This window comes from Lissotriton helveticus, chromosome 3_1 (genome assembly GCF_964261635.1).
Source record: "Lissotriton helveticus chromosome 3_1, aLisHel1.1, whole genome shotgun sequence".
Classification (NCBI taxonomy): domain Eukaryota; kingdom Metazoa; phylum Chordata; class Amphibia; order Caudata; family Salamandridae; genus Lissotriton; species Lissotriton helveticus.
The window spans coordinates 845168216-845180881 of record NC_136061.1 but is presented as its reverse complement, the minus strand read 5'-3'; the positions used below and the strand labels follow the sequence as shown (position 1 = coordinate 845180881).

Sequence of the window (12666 nt, the reverse complement as noted above, 5' to 3'; positions counted from 1 at the left end):
TAGCTTTTACATTTCATTTGCATTTTGTTTCTAGTTCGGCGCCTGGGATTTGGGCGGAGGAGGGGGTTTTATTAGGACATCTGGACTGACAATATCAAAGCAGACAGCGGCGTCCCCGAGCAGGCTCGGGTTTCAGAGTTAATTAGAGCGGAGTGTCTTTAATTAAAGCCAATTAAATTTACAGTGGGGTACTAAGGATATATATCCGTGGCCTTGATAGAGGATTGTGAGAGGTGTAGCCTTCGGCGGGGCAAACAATACAACTTGTGTGGCCTTCTATACACGTCCAAATTTAAACACGAGTTCAAATATCCGTGGATAAGGAGTGGTGTGGAGGAACATCATTTTTTTCATGATGTAGTAGCTGACATCTGTGGGTGCACTTAAATCCCACAACTAAAATTGAAATAGGTGGAGTATTCCCGAACAGCGTTGCTAGTAGGTTAAAGGAAAACCTCTCGAGTGTGTTTGGTGAGCACTACCCAGTGAACACGGGGGCGTATTGATATTTCTCGCTTGCGATGGTAGACATCCCGGTGTGATATATATAATTTTATTTTTTAATTCACCGTCCTGAAGAGTTTGTGTGTTACTAGTGTGTAGCAGAAAACGTTTCTACTTGCTTACTAGTGCGTAGCAGACAATGTTTATACTTGCGAAGTCAATTGGCCCATGTGGTACAGCGAAAAGTAGCTCAAACACTTTAGTCTTCCGCTGTACCACATGGCCTACTAATCCTTGAGTCAAATTACTGCTCCTGTTTTCTGTTGATAACTGGTCATAAAGAAAAGTTTGTTTTATTTTTGTAATACACACCAAATTGTCAGAATTGCCCTTTTCCCGCCTCATTCACCATTTAACCCCTTTGTTAATAGTTATGCCACTACTCCTGTCCTCCCTAACCTATGCATATAGTATAGACCACCAGGTGATTTTGTGTCCGTGATTACCACGCAGGTATAAACGACCGTGTCGGTGTCTGGCATGAGATAGGAGAGTGTCTAAGGGTGCTGGACAAGATAAAACTCATAATCTTGCCTAGGCGTGGACGGGTTGAGGGTGGAGAGGCACAGTTAATGCTGAGGAAGACACACAAATAGGCTTTCGCAGTATTCGAGTTTGCTCAATTTAAAAGTGCACACGATATTTTCTGTCTCGAATGACAGGTTGCTACCGTCTTATACCGTCGCAGGCAAAATCAAAACAATGGAATGGAAACCTGCGGAATCGACTGATTCAATATTGATTCAAGAATTTGAGTCCATCCCTTTTTACTAAATCATCTGTACTTAGACCAATTATACCATATTTAAGAAAGTAATACAACGTGTCCTTTTAATTAATGGTAGGACTTATCGCAGTGTCGGATCCACCAACAACAGATGTGACACTTCATTCTAACGTTTTATTATTTGCAGAACTCTAGAAAGTGCATTTTTATGGTGTTGATGTGTAAAGATTATATACTATATTGATGAATTTCGAAAAGTACATGTAAGCATATAAAATTCATATGTGCCCTATTACAATGTTACCTTTTAGAAAATACAAAACGAATTTGTTTTAATTGCAAACGTCTATATAAAGTGGTCTAGGAAAATTACATGGCATATTAATCTGGCTACACCAGAAGCTGGTATCTGTTAAACCGATTATTTGGTTTAAGAGAACTTTGCGCATACTTGGCTCGCTTGTGATGCAAAAAACCCTCCATTGTCAAGCAAAGCATGACAGGCTGCAGTGAAACGTGTATTTCAATAATTAATGTCTACCCCTGCCTTTCAGTAATTACACAGGAAGCCTTATCCATCCATACATCCACCTTTTCTTCCATCCGTCCTTCTTCCATCCACCCTTTTATCCTTCCACGCATCCTTTCATCCATTCATCCACACTTTCAACAATCCATCCTGCATCCATCCACCCTTTCATCCTTCCATCCATACATCCATCCTTTGGACATCCACATTTCTATCCATCCACCCATCAATCATCCACCCACATTTTCACACATCCATTCATCCATGCAACATTTTATACATCAATCTTCATATTCTTCATAAGTTATGGGGTTATTTAAACTAGTAAAGTCACTGTGCAATAGTGTGCCTATGCATGGTTCTGTGTGTCATCCACATGTGCCTTATTAGTGTTTTACAACAGTACATGCACTCACATTCTAAGACCTTGACCTCATTGTGTATGTTGTTTAAAAAAGTTTCTAAGCAGCTGCCTGCGTCCATCTGAGAGTGGCTTCAATAAGATATATTGTCCACCATTGTATAGTTAGAAAGGAATATATTCTTTATAATGAACAGTTGCAAATAACTCTCTCCAAAGCTTTATAAAACTCTACGGCTTAGTGTACATTGTCAAACAAGGGGAGGGCTCTCTGTGTGTGGGCGGGGGGCTCTGTGTGTGGGGGGGGCTTTCAGTGTGTAGGGGGGGCTTTCAGTGTGTGGAAGAGGCTCTCGGTGTGTGCGGGCTCTCTGTGTAGGGGGTGGCTCGCAGTGTATAGGGGAGGCTCGCAGTGTGTGTGGTGGGGCTCGCAGTGTGTGGTGGGGCTCGCAGTGTGTGGGGGGGCTCTGTGTGGGTATGTGTTGGGGGACATTTGTGAAAGATAAAGCTAGTGGCATTGCAAATAACAATGCCATTTATTTATGTTTAAAAAAAAAATGGTCACAAGCTTTGCCAATAGCTCAAACTTTAACAAAGGCAAAACCATTGCATTGTAAATGCTTGTTCCAAAATCCTTCCACTTCAGCGGAAAGGTCTCTTCATTACCTGGATGTTAGAAGGGTGTTGAAATTCTACTTGGATAAGACCAAGGACATTCGTAGGTCAGACCCATTGTTTGTCAATTATGGGTCGGTCAGGACTGGTCTTGCCACCTCAAAACAGTCCATCTCGAGGTGGATTGTGTCCTGTATCCAGTTATGTTATCAGAAAGCTAACAAGACCTTAGTTGGTAAGCCTAAGGCTCATTCTACCAGGGGCAAAGCAGCTACAACGGCTTTGCTACGTAATGTTCCCATTTCAGATATCTGCAGGGCTGCCACTTGGGAGTCGGTCCATACCTTTGCTAAACACTACTGTCTGGACTCTGATGTCAGGGCAGATGCTCAGGTTGGGCAGGCTTCGTTGAGAAATCTGTTTGCACAGTAGTGGTGTTGTCCTTTTCCTCCTCCGCCGGATTAGTTTATTGGGATGGGCTTGCCATTCTATTCACTAGATTATGACTATACACAGAGATCCCCTACTACAGAAGAAGTAGTTTCTTACCTGTAACTCCAGTTCTGTAGTAGGGGTATCTCTGTTATAGTCATAGGCGCCCGCCCTCCTCCCCGGTGGAGAAAATGATAATGTACTGTATGCTACAGGCCTTGCTTTATACACCTTCAAAAAGAACTGAAAGTAAAAGGACTTTGGCTGGGCATCCTGTGATACCGAAGGTCTCTTGAGAGTTCCTTAAAGGCACGGTATCCCTTTTCCAGACACATAATGGCAGCCTATGGGGGCTTGTCTGTCCAACCCTTACTCTCTATCATTTCAAGGATTTTGGTGAAGGGAAGTTTCTCTATGGGTGAAACTTGGCAATATGTCTAAAAATTGATTTTATTTGGCTATCCTTTTCACTTTAAATTGAAGTCCTGGCTAGTGTAGCCTTGCAATTATAGGCTGCATTATTTGTCTTATATTTTCTCTTAAGTGTCTATGCAGGACTGCAAAGAAGACAGCTGAAGAGATTATATTTGATTGCTCCGGGGTCCCCGCATATGGGCGGGCCTATTCACTAGATTATGACTATAACAGAGATACCCCTACTACAGAACTGGAGTTGCAGGTAAGAAACTACTCCTTGTGCTGCTATTGGTCTTGACTGGGAGTGTCTGTGCTCCTTCAACAGAGCCCCAGTGGTCTACTTCTGCTGAAGAGTCCGCTTTGCTATATGGTGCTTCCAGGCCATTTCCTCAGAGAGGGTCACACCCAGATAGTCAAATGTGATGACTCTCTCGAGTAGGGGTCCCCCCAAGCGTCAATTTTCTTTTAAAGGATTTGTGGGGGTTCAACAATTAAAGTTGTTTTTTATGTGTTGACCTCCAGGCCCCTCGACCCACAAAAAGAATCAAATCGATTTAACAGAAGTTGGAGGCCACTGGGGGTCTTTGAGACCAACAGTGTGTCATCTGTGAATAGCAGACTTGTTACTTTGACCTTCCCAAGCGAGGGGGCATCAGCTGGGACTTCCGCTAAGTGGTTGTCCACTCTATTAATGAAGAGCGAAAACAAGTTGTTTCTTGTAATTTTAGGTGTGTTTTTCGTGCTTGATCTTTAACAGTGGCGACCGCGCATCTATTATTTTGTTGTGCGGAGCACACTTAACGTTAATTTTTTTTTAGGGTGGCATGCCGTGCATCATCTTTACAGAGAGACACCAGCGTATGGGCATTAAGCAACTGCCAATCTCCTAAACCAGACCTATGCCCATAATTACGCATGCGTATTAGACACCAGGCGCTTTATTTCTGCTTGCAGTTCTATGACAAATTAAAAGTCTGGCCCTGCAGGAAGGGAGGGCAGATAAACTGCTTATTTTAGATGACTGTGCACAGGCAATGCTTCAGAAAGCATGGTGTCTATTTTTCAAATAGCTTAACAACATAAATTGCACTACATTTCAACCATGCGAGGCCAAGTGCTTTGCAAATGCTTGTTTTAGTTTTGCTCCTGTGTATGAGGGACATGTCTCCCAAAAAACCCTCTGGGTTTAAGCCATCTGAAGAATGTCACTGACGGATGTCAGTCTCAGACCCACACTTTGTTTGCCTGTGGTGCCTGGGGTTGGGCCACGACCCCTAAGGCCTGCGCCAGCTCCAATTCCATGCATCCAAAGGCAATTTGTAAGTGGGCGATAAAACTCATAGTGGCATGGCAGAAGAAGAATCCATGCCAAACCCAAGAGACATCTCAGATCCGTTCTTGGGGCCATTCCAGTGGACGATCGTCACCCTGCACCACATAGTCATCATCAAAGTCGGGTAAGTCCAAGAAGCTCTAAAATAAGTCAAATTGTTCTTCAACTTCTCTTTGCAAGCACCATGCTTTGCTTCTAGGCCCCATTCCCGCATTCTTCCCATGGAGGGAGTGTCCAGGTCTGCTCCACACTTCGCTGAGTTTTCCGGAGCTGGTGCAACTCCTGCCCAACTCAAGGAGTTCTACAATGCCATACACTCTTGCTCTCCTTTAATGCGGCACTCACCAAACCTTCCACAGGTCATTTCATGCACAGAATGATTGCTCACCAACATCATCCCGCTCCCTAAGACCCAGCCTTCCTTTCCCAGCAACCCTGTCCTGAGAGCCCGGTGGTGCAGGACTCGAGAGCCTAGCTAAAATCAAGTGTGTTCCCTGCTACCCCACCGGATAGGGAATGTAAGAAGCTGGAAAGCTTTTGAGAAGCAGATTTTTCTCTTCCACCAGCTAGGCATTGCTCTTAGTGATACTGCACGTCTCTTTGGTCGATACACTCACGCCTTGTCTGATTCGGTTGCGCAGCTGCTGACCGTTCTTCCCAGAGAGGGGCGAGCCATTCTGAAAATGGGTTGATGGCAGGGAGGCAGCGAATTTCACCATACAGTGTGGACAGGACACCCATGACTCACTAGGCAGGCCATGGTCTATACTGTAGCACTCTGCCACCATGCCTGGTTGAGGTTCACTGGGTTTTCAGAAGATGTCCAATAGTCTCTGATAGACATGCTCTTTGACAGCTCTTGAATATTTGGCAACAAGACTTACACAGTCGTCAATATAGTTATTATAGTATATATAGTAATTGATATCGTGCTGAGATGTCAGCTGGAAGTCAGGAGATGGTGCATAACTTGCTGAGCCGTCGTGCAGGGCAATCCTTCTATTGAGTGTAACCCCAGGTGGAGGTCCACGGATTTGGGAAAAAACTCCGTGAAACTCTGCTCCCCGCCTCCACCCCCTAATAAAAAACTTTTTAAAAAGAAAAAAACCACTTCCCTTGCAAGACGTATATCCGATGTATGGGGTTTGCAGAAGAGAGAAGGCTAGGAGGAAGAGGGCAGCCCGGAGACGCCACAGTACATGTAAGTGTGTTTTTTTATTTTAAATTCATTTTAAAATATTTTTTATTAGGGGGTGGCGGCAGGGAGACTATTTTTAGCAGGAGGACTGGCTAACTCTGCTCCGCTGCGGAGTCAGATTTTTGCCTAAACTCCACGTTCTCAGTGGAGCGCGGAGTAGGCAGAACTCTACACACTCCGCTGGCAGAGCAGAGTTCTCTTCCCTCCCAAAAGTTAGAGCAGCCACTGTGGCAGAGCTCTTTGTAAAGACTCTGAGAGTTGACTTTCGGTTGAAAGAGAGGGTTGTTACCTAGTAGTTCTGCTTGCTCAGAAATTGCTAGTGGTTTGCACAAGTGAGAATACGAGGAAACCATTATCACTTCTAAATCTCCTATTTTGTTGATAGATGGTTTGTATATCGAGGGTGTCGGGCGATAGTGGTGCGTCCTGTATGTTTTTTGTTTATTTAGATAGCAGAATGCTCAGAAGAGCTGAGGCTCGTTGGTATATGTGTAGGCTGTCTGGAATTCGGTTAAAACCGACTGTGCCCGACAATACCCTACAGGCAGAAAATCAGCTGACCCGGTTTAAACTGAGTGTCACAGATTTTTCACATTTATTGCACAGCGTGACCACTTGAGGGAGCTAAAGCAGTAAAAACAGAACTGTACTGGAAAAAGCAGTCTGAAGTAAACCCTCACTCTGCATGTCCCCCCTATGCCTATGGCCTTATGCTAATGAATTGCACTTAATTCTGCGTTCGTTATAAACTCTTTAGTTCGCAAAAGAAATGTGTTTCAGATAAGTTATTGTTTTGTAAATATTAACCAATAACGTAACATTTTGCTTCATGGTCTCCCAATTATTCATGGTGGTTAGGCGGGATAAAATTGGAGCAGGTGTCTCAGCATAAACACTTAGGGCTCTTTTTCTCATGAAACCTGAAGTGGAACTCTCATTTGGCTGTTAAGACCAATGCGGTTGTCTTGTTTTTTTCGATGTGGAAAGGTGACTCACCCGGCTGCAACATCTTAGCTGGCTGCAATGGCAAATGCAGAGATGGGGCATGGGTAGTTTTGGGATCACAGTTAGAGCTGGGCACTCCAGAAAAAATGGCCCGTATTCCCAGATCGTGCCTTTATGCCTGGCCGTTTTTTTCTACCAGATTGGTCAGCGTTATAATGCCCTGACTAACATGAACATATGTACTAAACCTGGCTAGATTTTTGGTGTAATTTTATATAATTTGATCTTTGCCCAAAAGCACTAGAGTGATTTACATGTGTGCCGATTACATACAAGACAAAGTTTAGTATTATTGTAGGCCTTTAAAGATTAGGCGAGTTTCCCAGAATCACAGGATGCTGAGCAGGTGCTGGGATTCTGTCACATCACACGGAGGCCCAAGCAAAGGCACACACACTCCACCAAAGCCTAAGACACTGGGGCCGAGGTGACAATACCTGGCCCCAGCAAGGCCCATGCATACTTCTTGCTCCCCACCCACTATGGCCTGCATGTGGCAGCCTGACTGGGAGCTGAGGGGGGGGGGGGGGGGGGGATGTTGGAAAACACTGCAGGTGGCCGGTCAGACTGTCTGACACATGGGGGGCCGAGGTGTGAATGGCTCAAGAAACGGAACAACACAAGGCCCCCCAGCCTGTCTCAGGAGGAGGGGAGGGGTGTTTGAGGTGATGATGGCCCAATGGACGCTGCTGTACACCGCTCTCCCCACTCTCTCACTTCAGTTTGTCAATACACCAGGGGAGAGGGAGAGCAAAAGGGTTCTGTGGGCTGGTTCACTAAGGCCATCACTCTACATGTCATCATTATCGGTTTGTGGGCAGAAAAGCGAAGTTAAAATGAATATGGAGGTTTATAGGAGTCCTCTTTAATTTTCATGTCTAGGCTTTTGCACGTCACTCTGAGACTACATCCTTGGCGTTGGGCTCCTTTGTCCGGGTCAGGGGCCTGCACTTCTCCAAGCTTGCCAGTAAACCTACTTCTTAGAGGACCGGATGCATGACTTAAGTCTTTCTCAAGATCCCATAGTTTTATGTAGTGTGATCTCGGCCCAAAGGCCCTAGAGTGATTTACATGTGTGACGATTACATACAAGATAAAGTTTAGTTTTATTGTAGGCCTTTAAAGATTAAGTGAGTTGCCCAGAATCACAGGATGCAGAGCAGGTGCTGGGATTCTGTCACGTCACAGGGAGGCTCAAGCAAAGCCTCACTCCCTCCACGGAAGCCTAAGACACTGGGGCTGAGGTGTCAATACCTGGCCTCCAGCGAGGCCCATGCATACTTCTTCCTCCCCCACCCACTATGGCCTGACGAGGAGGGGAGAGGGTTGGAAAACACTGCTGCTGGGCGGTTCAACACATGGGGGGCCGAGGTGTGAATGGCTTGAGAGCCGGAGCAACACCTGGCCCCCAGCAACATGTGTTCATTATCGGCTTGTGGGCATGAGATATGAGGAATTTGTGTTATAGAATTGTTTCATTTTACATGCGGTGATATAATAAATGGCGGATCATAAAACTTCATGATGCACAGTATTGTTATAAAAACATACTATCCAACAACCCTGAGGACAAGCAATAGAATATAAAAATTGCTAGCTTTTTTTTTAACAAACATTGGATCCCCGGTCACCTCAGGCGTACTGCCTGCCAAAAAATATATTAGCAACTTTTGTTTACTAAGTATGCAAAGGGCAGAGTTTTAGGAAAAATATGTTTCTGGAACATGGAGAGAAAAGGAAGCACCTTAAAACAATAAATGTAGGAGAACAGTAACAGACTCAGTGGAGTGGGAGGGCAGCCATGTGGTGGGATTAGGGCTCGTTAATCCTGTGAGCTAAATTGGGCACAGAATATACTTTCCAGTAAAATTGTTTTTGTAGTGGACTTTTTTAGCTAAAACAAATTTTAAACTAATTGTGTCCTCCCTTGATGCAACCCTGAAAAGTAGGTTCTCGCTGTGGTGTCCTACCATAAATACCTACATTTATAGTGTTTCTCAATCACAGATCTGTCTTTTAGAAAGGTACAATAGGATCACACATCTCTACGAGCATAAAAATATGCGTCAATGAATTTGTTTCTTTAAAGTCTAGAAAACATGTTAGGCTCGAGGTGCGGCATCTAACTTTTATTTCTGAAACACATGTGCCTTGTACTTACTCTGGTCCTATCTAACAGCACCTTTGATTAAAAGGAGTCAATAACTCGTAGCCCCATTCCTCCAGCGCCCCGTGACACCCCCATGTCTTGCTTCCACGCTGGCCAGATAACATCACATTTTGACTGAGCACGGATTTTAGAAATCATTTATTTTGCGTTGGTATGATGTGATTTTGCAGAAACGGTGGTGTGAAACGCCTGGTATTAATGTTACTACTAGTTTTCATACGGGGATGACATGGCACATCTTTATTACTATATATCGAAACCACATGTTCCTGTTCTTGGTACTGGAACACATATACTATATATTAGAGCATAAACCAGGGAGGTACACTGTCTATATACCATGCATCAGTGATGAAATCAAGCAATAATGAAAACAAAAGGTTCCATAAACACCGGTAAAACACCGTTTCTGCTGTTTTTATGCCGCAAAAATAAGTAACCACTGAAAATAACTGTTTTTGTAAGGTATTGAAATCACTGGAAAACACTGAAAAAACCCCACCAGAATTTACCAAAAATAGAAACTGAATACAGGAAAGCCTATATATGTGGCAAGATAACAGTTGTATTTCTTTTTTAATGTACTGGGGTACTCAAGGGGGTGAGCCCAGGATGTGCTTGGCTCTCCTATTACATATCTAATATTTGGGGATTTGTGTTGCCGGGACTTTTGCCGGGACTTTTGCTAGCCAAACGCAGGATTATAATAAGATGGTTGTCCCCTAGACGCCCCAAGATAGAGGATTGGCTGAAAGACATGGCTGAATGTATAAGCGCGGAAGAATGCCATATGAAGGCAACCCGAAGGGACGAAAATGTGCGTGACGACTTGAGAGCGTGGGCAGCAATGCTTGTGGAGCTGCTTACTCCACCAGATTAGTTGCCCTCGTAGAGCGTAGGGGGCGTGTACAACTCTGGGCCAAAACACAGGGTCCCATCACAACGAGAGTATCTGGGTGGACAGAAAGCGCATGTGCTCAGGCTTCATATATGTAGGCAAATGAGCAGAGAATGTGGTCACTGGAGTATTTCCTTTCATAATAAGTATTTTGGAGTTACCTGGATTGCGTTAGTTTTCTGAGCCTGTGGTGTGGTGGGTGGGGGAAGTTGGACATAAGTAATAGTCAATAACGGGGCTTTTATCACATTTTGTTTTGCAAGTGACATCTTGAAAAATGTAAGCCTTGCTCTCCTTATCGATTGCATGGCATTCGACAGCTCTCCAGTGGAAAACAAATCCACTACTGACATTTGTGATTCTGCATCGTGATGTGGAGCATTTTTGTAATCTGTTTCACATGAGCTTCCACAAGGCTTTTGAAAGAACCTTTTAATTCTTTGTGTCCCGTTCTTCTCCGGATGGTCAGGTTTATCTGCTGTCTGAATTTCGGCACCAGGAAAAATCTTGCCCAAGGTGTTTTTTCTTTTTCCGTTTCTCAAGTTGTAAAATGTGTTTTTTCATAGATTAGCCATGGATAGTTCACGCAGTTCTGGGCTTTATTTAAATTAAGTAACTATGGTGCACTGCTTACTCGACGACTATAAGGCCATCACTACAGAAGCGTAGATAATTGTAGTGTAGTTCCTATCATCCCAATAGGCTCTGCGCATTGGAATAATACCTACAGCAGTAAAGGCCTAGACCAGACGTTAACTAGGTCTACTACTGTCGATACTAGACTTAAAGTTTTGGGTTTGCCAGCTTAGCTCAGAGTTCACTAGAAACTTTCTCGAATGTTCAGGAAGGACTTAACTTCCCTGATTAGACAAGAAGGGATTTAGTTTCTGACAACCATAGAACATGACAACTTTGCTCTCCCCTAATCAAGAGTAAATCTCGAGAGTCGTGTGAACAAAAGGCAAATTATTTTACTCAGTCAGTACGTGCATTCTTAGTCTCATCAGATTGTAGAGAAAAGGAAGAGACGGGCGTGTTCAATAAAAAGGTGTTATTTATTGATCAGTCTCTTTTCTCATACAAGAGAAATGGATCGATATTATTGCAATACTTATAGTTAAGTAAAGTGCATACATTAAAAGCAATAGTATAAAATAATACTGTAAAAACATTGATATGGTTTCTAAGCCATAAGATGTTTTAAAATGAATAAAATATATTACATACACATATACATTTGACTAAACGTACTCAACTGGTGTTTCTAAATACGCCTACCCCGTGTACCTGACCTAAGTCTAATACGTGGGCGGGAATAGAAAGTTACAGTTTAAGTTAAGTTTGTTTTTGCCAAGTGAATAACTAAAGAATTCTCTGTGAGGGGTTATTCAGTTCTGTACCTGGAAGTTTAGGATGAATGAGGGATGGTATCTCTCTCTCTGGTCTCGATATTCCAGGCTGCCTGCGAGGGCTCCCCAGAAACGCCGGGGCTGGATTTCTCGGCAGGAGAAAGCAGCGCGTCTCTCAGCGCGTCAGGAAGGCGGGGCTGCTGCCAGCGGGGTCTGCTCTGCTCTTGGCTTCGGCAAGTATGGCTGCTCCGTCTCGTCACCACGCGTGTGTTTGCATAGGGCAAGATCGGTAATATTTATACCTTTAAGGTGCCGAGATTGACGTAAGGATGGACATAGATACGTCAATAAGGATGTCATACGACTTGCTCGTTAGCACATTCTTTAACTGAAGTTCTCGGTGAAATCAAAACAATGGCCGCAGGGTTTTGCCCAGGTTGTCATAGGTTTGATTTGTTATGAGAACTCCGTATGCCTTATCAGGGGCTGGAGGAATATCGCTTGTCTAATTCGATCGCAAGCGTTATGACCTAATCAGATAACACGTTCCTGTGCCGTAGTGTGACTGCGTCAGATAACGGTATCTGCATCATGGGGATTTTCTGCCTCATGTGCTGACTGCTAGTTAACTTGTTGGTTTGTTTAACTAGAATAGGGTCAGGAATAGGGGGATTGATTCAGAACCTATAGGAATACATCACACCCACTCCACGCTAACTATGTACATATTTACTAATCTATGCATAGTATAACATAGTACAACATACTATAGAGTATAGTGTATACCTTACCACCCCAAAATACATAAATGCATTCTGAAATTTTTCAAATATACGGAAAAAATTGCAGACATATGTATTGTATGCACACAAGCTGTAGAATAATGCCAAAGTAATCGCATTTGTATACATTATTGCTTATTTGGTATATGAGAATTACACATGAAATGGCTTCTTAATACAGAAAAAAGGTTCGAAACCATTCCATCACAGAATAAAATATTTATGAACGTATCAGCGGGCAGCTAATGTCTATAAGCTATCTAAAATTTAGAAACCTTAGTTCTCTAAGAATAGTTCTTACTTTAAGCAGAAGATAGTGTCCCGAAAAATATGCAAAAATATTTGGGGC

At 43.5% G+C, this 12666-nt stretch overlaps 1 protein-coding gene across 4 annotated transcripts in view; it reads left to right on the top strand.

The window, feature by feature from the left end:
- Positions 1 to 12666, top strand: part of KIAA0319L (KIAA0319 like) — a 907721-nt gene that overhangs the window by 387847 nt on the left and 507208 nt on the right. The gene's annotated exons all lie outside the window — the stretch shown is intronic.